General features: G+C 35.6%; 1 protein-coding gene across 1 annotated transcript in view; it reads left to right on the forward strand.

The window, feature by feature from the left end:
- The window catches only part of LOC129738441 (uncharacterized), a 198,426-nt gene that overhangs the window by 34,569 nt on the left and 149,796 nt on the right, over positions 1-14,061 (forward strand). The gene's annotated exons all lie outside the window — the stretch shown is intronic.

The following is a 14,061-nucleotide window of genomic DNA, read 5'->3' on the forward strand; positions in this document are numbered from 1 at the left end:
ATATATATATATATATATATATATATATATATACAAGAAAGAAAAAATTCCGAAAATGTCTGGATTTGTTCAAAAACAAAACCCTCAATTTCAAAATGTCCGCCACTATTCATATATATATATATATTTATTTATTTACCTTCTGTAGAGAAACATTTTGGTCGCATTTGCAAAAATTGTTAAAACCTAGAAATAAATTTTCTCTTTCGTTGATTTCCACTTGCATAAGACCTTGTTGATTAACGTTTGTGAACGGTTTATCTTGTAGCTACAACCTGTATATCTGAATCGTTTTTGATGACAATAATAGTATTTCTTCTAACAATAAAAAAACGCCGAACGGCATGCGTTATAGTTCAAGAAAAAGAAATCCCTTTCGAGTGGCAATGTCCATTGTAATCAACTTCTTGAGCAAAATAATTCAAGTCACTGTTAATTTTGATAACTGAAATTCACATCCCGAATCTGAGCAGCGGGAAACGGAACCAGAACACATACCTTAATACCGCTTTTTTATGTGTTTTCGAAATAAGCCTAATGAACTGAAGTTTAATCCACAATCACAAAAAATACACTCGAAGTTTCTCGCGGATTTATGAATTGATAAGTGTTTCAAGTAAATCTCAACACTTTCAAGACGCGTTGAGCATAAATTACAACGTAAGAAGTTCATTTTCAGAATTTTCGCTCTCACCTCGAAAATTTCCGTTCCAACACTCTAAATTTTTTTAAACATTACACGTCTTTTAAGTTTACTCAAAAAACTAGTATATTTACAATAAAAATCATGTAAAATTCATTGAATTATTGTGAAAACAAGATAAATAGCACGGAATAAAGAAGCTCGTTATTTCATTGGTTACACGAATTCGCCGTACAAATACATAAAACACGGGATTACATGAAATGTAAGTTTCATCTGTTTTTCTGTGTAGATTTTAGTGAAGCAATAGAAAATATAAATGCAGAACGTATTCACCAAATTTCCGAGTCCTCCGTTTCCAGTCAGAATTTGATCGATTTGTGAACTTCTTCTTCCCGCATAAACTAGGATTGTAACCAAACGTTCTCTAAAACAGTCGTAACACGATTTGATAAAGCGTAGCCTGAACGTTTAGCAAACGATTTCAGAAATTGTTAAATTCATTACCTGAATCGTGGATACCGAAATGATGGTATTTTAAATATGTCGTTAGGTTATGTAACTGTTAAAAACCATTAAAACCTTTATATGGAGGAACCGTTCTGCAAACAGTTGAGATAACGTCTGGAAACCGCTCATAGAAAACATATTCAGACAATCAAACTGTTATTGTAATAGTTTTTATTAAAGTAATATTATACCTAAACAGTAACGATAATAGTTGTAAAACGATTCAATTTGACGTTCTTCCAACGTTATACATACGATATCCAGAACCGTACATGATTGGCGACCCTTACCCACACTAAGAAGAAATTTTTTTTTGGGGATTTACGGATGTTTATATTTTATCGATTCATTTTAAAACATTAAATATATTTATTCAGCTTGTATTACTTACATAACGGTTACAAATGAAACTGGTCGATGTCCTGAAGTTTGCTAATTTTGGCAGAAGATTCTCCCCCAGCCATAGGGACAGCTTAAGGTTGCTCTCGTAGCTACAGGATGCAGAAAGTCCACCATGGCCCGGTTGATGCCTGTGCGAGGAAACTGAAAATAGTTTTTGTCATTAGACAATCATTCGATTTCTTGAATATTTCAGCTACTTTACTTACGAAATTTCCTGATTGTTTGAGTAGAATGAGTTCACCGGAACAATCCCGTTCTCCCATCTGCTGGAGGCTGACTCACTCAAAATTCATCACGCTGTTTTTCGCCGTATAGACCGGTTAGCTTTCGATAGAACGGAATTGTTTCCTGGATCGGTTTGAGAACCCGCCGACCGCCGTACTAGCAGAGCCGTAAACAAAAATAAATGCGAGAAAAATGCACCAACAACATCACCAGCAAAGATTGCGCCGCTTCACCAACCAATGATGCCAGTTCGGTTGATCTTTTGAATTTGTACTTATCTCGTCACAATCGTCATCGATTTTTTTTGTTAATTTTTAACGATCGCCATCGAATTAGATATTATTTACATGAAGCAATGAAATCGAGAAGGCTTGGTGACTTTGTTCTAATAAGTTAAATCCAACGAAAGAGATTCAATCAAAACTCTTTCTTATATTAAAATTCCAAGTGTATAAATGTTCAAACTTAAGCCTTTCCAGATGAATATCGAAATTTCGTGACAATATTATTGTCGTTGAAACTAAAACGACTCTATCGTATCGAAATATATAAAAAAATATTTCCATAAATGTGTACTTATTTTTGTACAAAATCATCTGGCATCTCTGACCGGGGTTTCGTTCATTTTTGACAGAAGGGATGAACGGTTTGTGTAACGGTTCGAATTCGATTTTACTATTAAAGAAAAATTAAAGGAAATCGTCCATATCATTCTATAACCTTTCCAGATAACGTCACGTTTTCACGCGAACGTTCATATTTCGTTCTTATCGTTTGCGAAGTAAAGTTTAGAAGAACAGCTACGTTTACAGATACAATCACTTTTTCTGAAGCCGTAGATGTATGGTTTAAACTGTTTGAGATATGGTTTTTTAGTATGCGGGTTTCCATCAAACCCGCTCCAAATGTATGAGTGCCGGAATAACGCCTTTACAGCACGTGTTTTGCATCTTCCTTCAGCTTGGGAACGCCACCACTTTGCATGATTTCGAAAAAAATCTGTTAGGTACTCATCTAATTATCACTTCTTTTAAACGAAGATCTGCACAAATTCCACCTGATTCGCTGGTTTGCCGAATCACCGTTGAATTTCAAGCAAACCGGTCACAATCTCTACGAACTCAAACAATTCACAGCACACAAGCAACCAAACACTAATTATTCTCAAATTCAAACATTTTAAATATTAACTGCCCACATCACATCAGACCTTGCCCTCACTTCAAATAACACAGGGCAGCAGCGGAACAAAAAAAACGACTCGATTCCGAGGACAGCCCGACGCAAACTGTGCAAAATCGATTCTTAAAGCATGTTCGTTCACCCAAATTGCTGTTCTCCTGTGCAGTGTTGCTAACACTTTTTCACGAAATTCGGGGAGCTTGAAAATAAAAATCAGGATAAATCAGGCTAACATAAAATGATTGAGCTGAGTACCTTTTTTGATCACCGTTGTATTTCCTTTCAAAGATTGACCAGCGATTGCAGCTATCACACATTTAACTGACGGAATATAGCGTATTCAAATATTTGATATGTGATTCAGCAGTTGTTTGCAAATTTACCTTTATGGACTTTTTGGAACTGTAATAATAGAGATTCTAATTTTCAAATGATTTTTGTAACTGAACGTTCTCTGTGCCTCGCCAAGTAAATCCCCATTTGTTGGTTTAGGTATAAAGCTTTGAGAACGATTGAACACTCAGAACATTTGAAAAACTATCATTTCTAATAAATTTCTGCTGCGTGATGGATCTGTTGAGAAAAAAATAGCTACATGGTAAAAAACAACTCAAACCACTTTGATTCTGGCATCCCGGTTGAATCTGGCATCGGTTTGTTTTTGTTTTTATCACGCATTTGTGATCGCAAAATAGTACGACGTGCTCAAAGCTTGTGTTCTGTCTTCTGAGTTTTTTCTACTATCGCGTCCGGTTTTGACGAAATATTGGTCCCGATCCGAAAAAGCTGATTTTACCCGCTCAAACAAGCCGAATCGAGGAATCGAAAAGATACTGATTGCCCTCTTAGCTTTGTGCTGCTTGAAAGTCGAGTTCTCGAATCTACGAAGAACAAACTTTAAGAACCGGCGAAAATAATCGTTGATCAGCCAAGGTAAACATTGAATTATCATCTTTATCACTATTGTATTCAACTTCAATGGCTGTTTAGGGAACTTTCTAATCCAAACGATGTGTGCCGGAAGAATATACTGGAACAACATGAAACTAAGAAATTGATGTCTCTGACAAGTTTATCATCTAAACTTACCAGAAACGTCGATTAAATAGAAAACTCAAATGCATGTAAGAACCGAGCTATATGCCTGGATGATCTGCAATACCAGCGCAAAAGGGTTTGTCAATGTATTTCGTTTAATTCGAGGTGGTCCCTCTCCCGAATATTCCCGAAGCTTTATTACATCATTAGGATCTTGATAAGTGGTGTCGTGATATTTCCAATACACGTTATTATTGTCACATTCAGGACCCAACTGTTGCCGTGCTTCTACAACAACTCCATCATCACCACTTTTCTCAGGTTCTTCATAAGCATCTTCATTAGTTTTCAGGAATTCAAGGAAATATTCTTCATGGAAATGTTGATCTTCTTGAGGAAAGTTAACTGATTCTTCAGATGATTTTGGTACAAATTCTGGAAGAAACTAAATAGACTCCTGAGATGATACGCACATGGTTATGGAATCTTGATCAGATTCCAAGAATTCAACTTCTAAAAATTCGTTACTATCCTCAAGCTCTAGAACATCGATCTGACTTTTATCAATGACCTCTTTTTGAAACCCAGATATTGGAAAAGCTCCAGGGAAAAGTCTCTAATGAAACCATTGAGATAAAATGAGAGGATTAGTTTTATACTTGATATTTTTTATGGGAAACTTGAACCTACCATTTAAAAATCCTACTTGAGTTTTGGAAGGAACTTGTTTCAAAATGTTCTGAACATATATTTTTTAGATTTAAAGCCTTTTGTACCATTCACAGCAAATATACGAGAGCCTTCTTCGGAACGACATGCTTCGACCCATTTCTGAAATCTATAAGAAAATATTAAGAACTTTTTTCCAAAAAAAAAATGTTATTTTTTCATTTTCCAATATTTACGATGCCTCCTGTGTTGGAAAACTGTGGAAAGATTTTCCGGGATATTTGGAAGTATTCCCGCACCAAATAACTTCGCAACGCACCATATTAAACAAATTAATACAATCAAATACTTTATCAGTCCTCACAGGTTGAATTATGAACTTAACAAAATAGTCTATTAAAAAATGATATTGAATATTTGGAATTGTCTCTTGCAATGTTATCTGTAAATACATCCAAATCTGGGGTACTCATTTTGTCCACTTTTTTTAAATTGTAATTCAATAAAATCATCTGGCAACCATAGTTTTAAAATTGACAGCCAAACTTTTTTTCCACTTGGATTGCTGCACGCTAATTTTTATTGCCGTAGTTGCTGACTTTGGAACACAAATTAATCATTCACTCCGTTTCTATACTTATTATTTAGAACATTATGCAATTGGTGATTGTTGGGCGAAAATATGATATGTTTTTCAGAATGGACCATCAAAAATCGGGCAAATCTTGAAAAATCAGGCAAGTCTTGAAAAATCAGGCACATTCGCATCGATGGGCTGGCTACACATCATAAATGATTAACTTAAATTTTTGCAAATCTCGTGATCGATCATCATATTAACGTTTGTTCTTCCTCCAGATAAGTAACTCCGAGAACCGTGGCTTTTTCGTTCCATCTTCAAACGGATTAAATAGCAGAATGGAAGGTGTCTGGAAAAAATAAATTCATAGTCCTAGTACATAGTAAGTAAAATGGCAAGTAAAGCCACGTTCCTCGCAGCAGTACGTGAATGAATTTATGAAGAAGGCATTTTGCATGATGTAAGCAAATTTTCCGTAAAATTCCGCCCCAACCGGATGTTGCACTTTCCCGGGCAGCCACGCGGACACACTTTACGGAAAACGTGACGAAGTGGAGCAGAAAATGAAGTCTAAAAAATTACTGTCCACCGTAACAAATGTAGGTAGTAATTTATATAGAATGAAATATATTTTCGCATCGTTTCTCATCCTGGATTAAGGGGAATCGGTTTTATCAAAGTTAATTTTGTAATATTCACGTTAACGTTGGTCGGTTTGGAAGAATAGAAAGTGATATCGTAGAATTAATAATTTGCGTCTGAAATCAAGAATCAAATGTGGGTTTTTATTTTTTTCGTAATAGCACGCCAACCTTTGATCATAACAGCAATAATTACATAGAGTTTTTGACTTTTTGTTTGACTGAAATTTCCCAGAGCATATTTATTCGCTTCGATACCACAACAGAGCTCGGGTGAAAGCACAGGACACGCTATTAGTCTATTTTATATGAGTCGTGGTGCCCATAAGGAAATGTGTGCGTGCAAAAGTTTGTTGCTCTAGGGCCAGTTGCCCGGGATGATGTTGCTTGTTCATGTTGATCCAATCATACCCACGTACCTAGTATCTAACGGTCGTAAAAAATGATGCCTCCACCCATCCACCCTCGGAAGAAATCGGGATGCTGGCTAGGATAATCTAGGGCAATAAGTAACCTGCAGCTGTAACCTCGAAATTGTACAAACATTAGTCACAGGAAAAAAATAATTCCATTCATAGAATTGCATGAAGTTCATGCCAAAAAAAAAAGAAAAAAAAATCGGATAGTAAAACACTTTTACAAAAGACTGGTGACTGGTGATCATTTACCAGTTCCGTGTAGTTCCTATTTATTTCAACGGTAATCTGCTTTGCAATCTTACATTTATTGGTAAAATAACGCCCCAATAATTTATTAGAAAGCTGCCGAGAAAGTGTGATTTTGTGCCAACGTATCCTGGAATGAACTGGCTCCACCAGCTAGCTTGGCATATATGGATGGAAAGATGGAGAGGATAAAAAGTCATAGTTTGGTATTTCGGTTCGTTCACTAGCGAGTTATAAATGGATGTTAAAAGCAAATTCAGGGATCGGATCCGGTAGGGCAGGATGAGTTCGGAGAGGCTAGCGAGTGGAAATCCATTTTTCCCCATTTAACGATGCGGTAAATGGAAGTTCGCTTGGATTCTCCAGTCAGTCTGTAGTGTGGTGTGTTGAAATCAAATTTAAATATCTGATTCCTTTAAGTTAAATTTAATTTAAAACGAAAGCTTTATAGTCTTTTCACAGCCATTACACAAATTGCCGGGGTGTTTTTTTTTTTTAAGAATTCCAAAGTCATGTACATTTATTTTTAAAATTGTTTGCGAAATACTTTTTTCCGCAATAAATGAAACAAAAAAAGCGTTGACTTTTGAACTATGTTCTTAAAGTTTCAGTTGGACTGAAGTTAAAGTCAAAAGAATATATGAAATAACAGTTTTTATGAAATTTTAGCTTTTTATTCGAGAAAACAATAAATAAGGTAAAGTATACATTCAGGGGCAAAAAATTCTTTGATTTTTAAAAGATATCAGTTTCGGCTCTCCAAAGTAACATTTTTTTTATTACAACAGCTTCTTGAGGGTTGTCGAAAAAACCTACTTGAAAGGTTGAAAGCTTTATATGCCTGATAAAACCTGCAATAAACCCATTTTTTTTAAGTAAGACATAACGAAACTCTCCACTCATTGAAATGATCCAATTACCGTAAGCGTGTTTGAAAAGCAATTGTTTTGGCAATTTACACCAAAAATCAGTTATTGTAATTTAGTTCGGAGGAAAGAAAAATGATAAGACTTTGTACCCCTGAATGTATGCAGTACTTTTAAGCTTAATTCAAGATTGAGAAACCAGCTGAACCCTGAAAACATACACCGGTTCACGAGAAATGTTTGGGTTTTGTAAAATTGCATCTTAATTAAAATTCGGAAATTGAAGAAAACCGAGAATAATTGTTATGATTACAGTATCAAGACATCTACAAATAATCTATCTTTTTTTTTTTAAATAAAATGCATAATCAACTGGGGTATCATGCAACACTTTTCAACTTCGATGGCTTCTTAAAACTAAATGGTTTCACTAGTATTTTTTTAAATTTACAAAACCATGCGATTTCCACCCTACTAAGAAAAAGGGGTAAGTTGCAATAAACTTTGTTTTTTTTTTCTAGTGAAAAATCAAATGAAAACATTTGAAAATTTATAGTTTTTGAAATATTTGTGATGTCATAACGCATAAAGCATTAATTGCAGTAATTTTTAGTTTTGTTCGAATAAAATTTACATTTTCTGTCAAAAGTGATTTTGAAAAATCGTAAAAAAATATGTTTTGTTCGAATAAAATTTAACATTTTTCTGTCAAAAGTGATTTTGAAGAAAAAGCATAAGGGTTTTGCATACATTTGGGGGTAAAAAATACTACAAAATAATTCTCCAGCTGAAATCGTAAAAAAATAAGTTTGGATGGATAACATTTTGAAATTAAAAAACTGGTGTTGCAAACCAATCATATTTCAGCATATGGACACGAAATTTGAATGACGAATTTGATTTGCATTTTGGTGCATTTTAGCATATACTATACCTGAATTTTAAAAATATTTATTTAAAAAAAATGTTGGTTGCCCGAAAATTTTTTTAACACCAACAGCAATTTTTAACACAAACAGACAGGACACTCCAATTTTATTCTTCGCAAAACTACGAAAGAGCTAGGCAATACCGACATCAGATAGCACCACTTTACGACTTTGAAAATAATAATTTTCATTATGGTAGCCGTTTATTTTCATCATGGTGGCTCCCGTTCACAGCGTTCATCAATTCAATCTAATATATAAAGATGAGTTGGGCTATATATGTTTGTATATATATATGCACCTTATACAAATCCACACCGCATAACCGATCAGCTTGAAACTTGGTACAGTGATGTAAACGGACATGAGAAAGGTCGAAGTAATACTTTTGGGCCCCTCCCGCCTAAGAAAAGGGACCCTCCCATACAACTTACGTTTTTATTCCCACGAACCAAAAGTCATGGCACCCATTTGTCAACCGATTTTCGTTTCCTTTGGTGGGATTGTTTTCACCATCACCATGGGCCAGGCATTAGAAACGACCATCCAAAGTTCACGTGTACTGGAAAGCACAGCAAAGCTTGCTGAGTATAAAAAATTTGAAAGGAGAAATTTTGGCGGGTGTTTTTCCTTCTACTGTTCAAAGCACGTGGTACCGGTGCGAGGCATTTGATTGCAATAATGAGCCTTCATTTAGGATAAAAAAAAACTACTCGCCTGTAAGGAATATATTGAGAGCAGTAGCTGAGAATCTACTAGAATATGTAATGTGTAAAGTACTGGATACATTAATTTATGTTCATTATGAATTGTTTTCTTCAGTTGAATAACTATTTGGACTGAAAACTAATGTTCCAGCTTTTAGGAACCATCCATTTTCATGATTTTGGAAGTCCTCATAGGGAAACAATTATTAAAACTGAGGGTTGTAGGTTCAAGGCTGCGATTTCAACACTTTGATTGCCGTGTAGGAATTTAATTTACAATAGGAATTAAACAATTAAACGTTCATTTTATGCAAAAAATTAAAACGAAATCCAACGCAAGAGACTTTTAGTAATTTAATCTGAAGTTTTTAGTTTTGTACAATTCAATTTCATTTGTAAATTTTAAAATTTTAAGTTATTATTGATCATCGATGTGTTCAATTCTACCATCCAATAATAAGAAATTTTAAAAAGCACATTGAAAACTTGCAGAGGTTTCAGCGGAAATTTATTTGGAAATTTGTAAGTACAAAATAAAACTTTAATGGGTTTTCCATTCTATGGGAGATCTTGAAAAGAGGTCGTTAACATTTGTTTACAATCTAAATACATGGGATAAAATAACCCATGAAAAAGATAAAAAAATGGTATAATTTAAAAAAAAATTAATTCAATTCAAGCTTCCCAAAAAATTTTGGGTGTAAGCTAGAATTGCCGTATCGGGACCGGACAAATCCAGCCAATTTTATCAAAAAACCTGGCCAAATCCAGCATTTGATTTCAAAATGTTCAACCCGATACCCTGGCAATATCCGGACAAACTTGGTCAAAACCGCGGAATTATTCAGTAAAAATAACGAAAAATATACTTTCAATATTTTTTTTTCAACAAACCACATCAGCAGATTTTAAATTGTATATCAAGCTTCCAAACACGGGTCATGATTATTTCTAAAATTTGCCATTTAAAACTTCTTTTTGAACGTAAAAATGAAAAATTATAATAATTATAAAATTTCAGTTTATGTTACGTTTTAAAAATGATGTAAATAAATCCGGGCAAAATCCGGTCTTTTTGCAATAAAATCCGGGAAACCGGGCCAGACCGGACTTACCTCAAATTTTAATTCAACCTGGCAACCTTAGATTGAAATGTTTTAGAATGGATAGAATGGATAAGCATCCAAGGGAATTTTTTTCAAATTTCTATTAGCAAACCTAAAAACTATTAGTTTTTTAATAATATGAAAACGACAAACTTTGCTAATAATCCCAAATAAAACTTTAAGAAGACTAACAAAACTTACAAAGCTCACATGGCCAAACATGGTCCAATTTTTATTATAATGATGAACAAAAAGCTTTCAAAATTTCAAAAAGTCAAACGACTCATTTCGATTTATATTTTATGTGAACCCGAGTAAGGCCGGGTAAAATCAGCTAGTTTCCTATAAAACCCAAATTTTATACCTGAAATATTAAGTTCATCTCTCAACAAAAATTTTGAAAATAAAACCTTATTTCAAAACATTTTAATTTCAAAAATGGTCTACCAAATTGTACGAAAACCTATTTTTTTTTTTCAAAACATTTAATCAGCTCTTTTAACAATTTTTTTTTTGGTTTATTTATGGCAGTTTACCACCTTGTGGCATTCGCGTCTCATATTAACAATTATTGCATTATTAGTTGGTCGCGATTCGACCAGACCGAACTGAACACCAATTTGAAAAAAAAATGTAGTTATCTATTGCAGCGGATGCGAAACATGATAAACTTCCTACCCAATGAGAATCAGAACATTTTTCCTATTTTTACAGATTTTATTAGAAAATTTCAAAATTGCAGACATTGGAATTGGCAAAAATGCGTTGCGCCAAAGTGAACTGAGAGTCAGCTTTGAAGTGAAGAAGAAAGGCATGTTTTGGTCATGAAACTGATTTTGTGCGAAATAAGCTTATGTGTGTTGGTTTTTTCAATTCAAAACAGTCCTTCAAGAACTAATATCTCATAAATTAAATGATAAAAAACGTTCCTGTGGCTAAAAACTTGATGTTGCGGATTGTTAACATTTATTTAAATCTCGTTCAGCCAGACTGAACCGAATCCCTTGAGTTTTGTTTTCCAATTTACTTAAGGGAATGGTGAGGTTTTTAACATTTAACGATAAAGGATGTTTTATTTTATTGCTTACTGTCGTTCAGAACGCAACCGGTAAGTTAAAATCATAGATATTCCGCTTTTCAAGAGTGCGAAATTTGTATGGCTCGGTTCACTCTGGTTCAACGAAAAACAAAAACATTTTTCAAGCATCAGCCATACTCGTTAGGTGCTGCTCGTAAAGCGCCTATAAGTAGGCTCCTACGTTTAGAACAAATTGCCCAGTCAAATGAAAGTGCATGACAATTTTTAAACATTTTTGTTCGACCAGAGTGAACTGGGTGCAAATATAATGCTTTTAAAGTTCAGTTTTCTGCTTAATGTGTAATCAGAAATCAACCAGTATAACCTCGATGGCTTTATAAGAGTCTAAATGTGATGGTAAAATGATTAAATAAGATATCTGATGAAATAGATCATAGTCAACATAGATATCTCCGTTCCTCCGAGGCCTCTACTGTCGACTGTCGACTTACATCATCCTCCTGTTTTTATGATGTTTATGTTTGAAGATGTACTGCCACCACCAATGCTGGACGAATTGGTTTTCGACTTCAGACGATGCGATTTCGACTCTCTGAATGAGTCTTTAGCTGCTGTTGATTGGCCAAGTTTTATATGGTTCAATCGATCATGTGGTAGAAGCTTTTTATGGAAAATTGCATGAACTATTCCAAACTATTGTTCCTGTTAAAAAACGGCGTTCACGTATTGGAGTAAGTCAACCTTGGCTAAACCCCAAACTTCGTAACCTTCGCAATCGTTTGAGGAAAGCGAGAAAAAGGTTCCGCAACGGCCATGATATGACCGTGTCTCTTGAGGTACGTGACTTAGAGAGCGCCTACAACACATTACACGTGACAAGTTTCTGTGACTACATCAATCGCATTCAGGATAACGTTCGCACCGACCCCTTATCGTTTTGGTCATACGTTCGACAAAGAAAGGTTGCTCATAGTATACCTCAAGTGATCACATACGACGATGAAACTGCCGAAACGCCAAATGCTGTTGCAATGCAATTCTCGACATTCTTTCAGAGTGTTCTTAGCACTAACACACCACCTTTATGCGAATCATACCTAAGTAGCTTGCCGAATCGTGACTTCAACCTTCCTCTGCTGAATTTCTCCTCGAACGACGTCTTCCGGAAGCTGTCTTCGTTAGATGAAACAAAAGGACCTGAACCAGATGGCATTCCTCCAATTCTGGTTAAGAAATGCGCCGATCCGTTATCCGTACCAATATCGATCATCTTTAACCAATCGTTAACGGAAGGTACTTTTCCCACCGCATGGAAAATCGCATCGATCACTCCAATCCTCAAATCCGGCGACGCGCATCGAGTGGAAAACTACCGAGGGAATCCGATTCTAAGCTGATGCCTAAGGTATTCGAGAGCCTCGTTTATGACGTAATTTATCAATCGGTGCACCACTGTATTTCTGAAGATCAACACGGATTCATGAAACGTAGATCTACGACCACCAATCTTATGACGTACGTTTCGAAGTTGGTTACTAGGCTGGATAAACGTCAACAAGTCGATGCAGTTTATGTAGACTTGAGCAAGGCTTTTGATAGAGTACCGCACAAATTTGTCATCGAAAAAATGCGTCGGATAGGACTACCTGATTGGCTTTGCAAATGGATCAACTCTTATCTCGTAGACCGGACAGCTTACGTACGACTAAACAACGTGAACTCGACGCCTTCTCGAATCACTTCTGGAGTTCCACAAGGAAGTCATCTGGGACCTTTGATTTTCGTTCTTTTTATCAACGATCTATGCGCTGTCATTGAATCGGATAAGTTGCTGTACGCCGACGATCTGAAGATTTTTCGTACCATAGCTTCACTAGTTGACTGCTGTGCTCTCCAAAAGGACATCGATTCAATTCAAACGTGGTGTCATCAGAATGGTATGGCTCCTAATATTTCCAAATGTAGTGTCATATCTTTCACTCGTAAACGTCAACCTTTGAACTTCGAGTACAAAATGTCATCGACTACTTTAAGCCGCAATTCTATCGTCAAGGACCTTGGCATAATTTTGGACACCAAGCTCTTGTACGCAGCATTGTCGAATACGGAGTACAAATCTGGGCTCCATACCAGGTTGTACAGGCAAACCGGATCGAAAGAGTACAACGATGCTTCCTCAGATGCGCTCTGCGCCAGATACCATGGAACGACGCCTTGAACCTCCCGCCTTACGAACAGCGCTGTTTGTTGCTGAGTCTACCGACGCTGGCATCAAGGCGCATTCTTCTACAACGGCTCTTTGTCTTTGATATTCTACAGAATAATGTGGACTGCCCAGAATTGTTGTCATTACTTCCGTTTAACGCTCCTGTAAGATCTACTCGGACGCAGGAGTTCCTCAGACTTACTACCAGACGAACCCAATACGGACAAAACAACCCTTTGGATACATGTTGTGCTCGTTTCAATGAAATAGTTAGTAACTTTGATATTAATATTTCTAAGGCTGTGTTTAAAAGTAGAATAAGATAGTATCTTTTTGTAATGTGTAAACATCTCTAAATGTCTGCAAAGACTAAATAAATAAATAAATAAAAAAAATAATGGTATCAATTGGTAGGGCTGTGAACTTCGAACTCGATTTTCTCGAAATCAAGTTTATGACGTTCAGTTCGGTCTGGTCGAATCCCGACCAGTTATGGGATGATAGTCTGCTAATGCAAGTTTTCAAAAAACCTGGACGAATGATTCATATTCCAGTCAGCTAGACCATATACTAACATCATTACAAACCAATATTTTCTTAACTGACTTCAATGTTCCCAAATGTCTGTTAAGTAATCAGCTTGAAACAGGTTG

Source organism: Uranotaenia lowii, chromosome 1 (assembly GCF_029784155.1).
Source record: "Uranotaenia lowii strain MFRU-FL chromosome 1, ASM2978415v1, whole genome shotgun sequence".
NCBI lineage: Eukaryota > Metazoa > Arthropoda > Insecta > Diptera > Culicidae > Uranotaenia > Uranotaenia lowii.